This window comes from Euphorbia lathyris, chromosome 4 (assembly GCF_963576675.1).
Source record: "Euphorbia lathyris chromosome 4, ddEupLath1.1, whole genome shotgun sequence".
NCBI lineage: Eukaryota > Viridiplantae > Streptophyta > Magnoliopsida > Malpighiales > Euphorbiaceae > Euphorbia > Euphorbia lathyris.
This window is the reverse complement of record NC_088913.1, coordinates 20,406,769-20,409,743: the sequence shown is the minus strand read 5'-3', so window position 1 is coordinate 20,409,743 and position 2,975 is coordinate 20,406,769. Positions and strand designations below refer to the sequence as shown.

General features: G+C 36.3%; 1 non-coding gene across 1 annotated transcript; it reads left to right on the top strand.

Moving 5' to 3' along the window:
• Positions 1–533: 533 nt before the first annotated feature.
• LOC136228220 (small nucleolar RNA R71) lies at positions 534–640 on the top strand. The gene has a single exon (XR_010688550.1). It is a non-coding gene; the product is annotated as a small nucleolar RNA R71 (small nucleolar RNA).
• Positions 641–2,975: the final 2,335 nt, after the last annotated feature.

Sequence of the window (2,975 nt, the reverse complement as noted above, 5' to 3'; positions counted from 1 at the left end):
CTAATCGTATCTTTTGATTGAGTTTGATAATTATTGGTACGATTTTGATTAGCATTCGCATTATTATTATTATCTCTCCAGTTAAAGTTAGGATGATTTCTCCATCCAGGATTATAAGTATTAGAATAAGGGTTGTTAGTTTGGTTTTGCCCTTGGACAAATTTTACCTGTTCAATCTCGCTCATACCTTCATATTCCACGTCCGTTTGGATTGTATTACCATTAGGATCGCACGGTGCCATAAACCTATCAATTTTGTGCGATAAGGCAGAAAATTGGGCTTGTAACATCGCAACTGGATCAAGATTCACTACAACTTAACCGATGATGTGTTTGAGGATGATGGTTTCGCCACTGGTATATGTCCACGATCTGCGGGCCACATACTGCTATTAAGTGCCATTTCCTCCAAAAGTTCTCTTGCTTGGGCAGATGTCTTCTTCATCAATAACCCTCCCGACATAGCATCTAATGAACCTCTAGTTGTAGGATTTAATCCATTATAAAATGTTTGCATTAAAAGTGCATCGGACAATTGGTGGTGTGGGCATAAACGTTGGAGTTCTTTAAATCGTTCCCAAGCCTCATAAAGAGTTTCATTGTCATTTTGAGAAAAAGATGTTAACTCTTTTATGACTCTTGCGGTTTTTGCTAATGGAAAATATTTTGATAAAAATGCTTGGGCAATTTGGTCCCAAGTTTCAAAAGTTGCGGCTGGCATAGAAGTTAACCATTCTTTGGCTCTATCCTTCAAAGTGAAAGGGAAGAGGTGAAGTTTGATTGCTTCGGCAGTCACATCTATTATTTTAAAAGTATCACAAATTTCTAAGAAATTTGTCAAGTGGGTGTTAGGATTTTCGTTAGGCAACCCGTGAAATGTCACATTATTTTGCAACATATTAAGCAATGATGGCTTAATTTCAAATTGGTTTGCGACAATTCTGGGTCTAACTATACTATTGGTTACACCGGCAACTCATGGCCTAGCGTAATCCATAAGTGTTGGTGGATTTGCCATTTTTTCTAGCTCGATATTTGTTTTTACGGGAGTTTTGTTTTTGTTTTTCTTGTTTTTCTTTATGGTTTTTTCAATCTCTAGGTCTAAAGGGTTTGGTGCAATGCCTGAACTTCGAGAACTGCGCATGAACCTGAAATCTTGCACGAACCGAAACTACCTTCAAGACAGAATTTGAAAAATAAATATGTTAAAAATTAAAAATCATTAAATTATAAAAGTTTGAATAAGTATATGTAAACCTAGATTCGAAATAAAACACGAAAAATCTAAATTTTTGTTAAAAATTTTGGCGATTCCTGGCAACGGCGCCAAAAACTTGTTGAGCGATTTCCGCAAGTGCACGGTATACGCTTGTAGTAATAAAAGATATCGAACCCACATGGCTCGCTTTTTAACGAAAACTTATTTTGAATCGGTTAGATTTACTTTTAAGGTTTATAATGTGTAAAATCGTTTAATTGGATTTGGCTTTGAAATTGCTAGAACAAGAATTAGATTAGAATATAACGAATGTTAGAAACCTCTTCTGATTTAAGGGTGAATTTGCAAAACAGAAACGTTTAGTTCTTTAGAAAAGTAAACAAATGTATTCGTTTGCATTAAGCAAAGAAAACAACTTTAAACTTTGTATAAATTATGAAAATGAAATAACGTAAATTCCTCTAATTAAAAGGCTTTGAACGCAACAATCCCCTATCGGGTTCGATTGCTTCCTTAACCAAATTAATACTCTTCCGAGATATTAATTCGTCTAAGTGTTCAACAAAGTTTCCTTGTAAAGATTTTGAATTCAACTACGTTTTAATGAAAACACCAGAACTCACTTCGGATCATTTACCAAAGTGCTACATAAAAATCTATCGAATAGAATGAACTTTATTAGATGAAATGTGAATTTGATACAAGTTTACAGAGAACAAGAAGCATGGAAACTTTCGACGACTTGCAAGTGAACGGGTTGTCAATCCTTTCCTTGGGTTTCGTTAGAGTTTGTCAGGCTCAGGGGCGGATCCTCTACTAGATCTTCTCGTTGAATCTTCGGAATAACGATTGGTCTATCGACTACCAAAATGTAAACTAATATGAACAAATCTAAATGCTACTGTGTTTGTAATTATTTGATAAACAATGTGTGTACATCATATTGCTCTTTATAGAATTGAACTTCTAACTCTGAATCGCTTGACTCAGAATTTCTGCATTAATTCTATACTAATCTTTTCTTCAATTCCCTATATATCCAACTCTGAAATCAACTCTTTATTTATAGATGTTGAAGAGTCGGGTTTAAGGGACGTGTCTGCTACGAAGAGGCGATCTTATCCAATCGAACGAACGCGTTTCTTTGTGAACGAATGTGTACGTATATCCTTTCCAGAATTTCTGCTCTTACCGAGAATGGGGGAACAACATCCGGAGCAAGGACCCCAACAGTTTGGAAGATATCTTGAGAAAAGAGCAAATATTTAGCCTTCGAAATGGTAAGGAGGAGAAGCTGGCGACGCGTGTCGCGACCGAGAATGGAGGATTCTCGGTCGCAACATGGAGTAATTTCCTCTGTCTTGACTTCGTCCTTGTCCTCGTTTTGGTGCGTTTGATTTTCGTCGTCTTTGACTCCTTTTGTAGGGTTTTTCTTCTGTTTTAAGCTCTTTTCATTCCTATTTGGAGTTTACCAAATATTTAGGTACCTTGCAAGAAAGAAACATATTTGGAAGTAAAAGTACGCTAAACAGATATAAACAGTACGAATTCGTAGCAAAACTGATGTAAATATTAATGATATTTTAGGTATATTTTGGGCTTAACAATATTAGTCAGCCTCCTGGGTTTGAGGATCCAAAATTCCCAAACCATGTTTATAAACTCAAAAAGGCCCTGTACGGCCTGAAGCAAGCACCACGTGCTTGGTACGAAAGGCTGACCAGCTTTCTGCTGACTAGGAACTATGTCAGAGGAA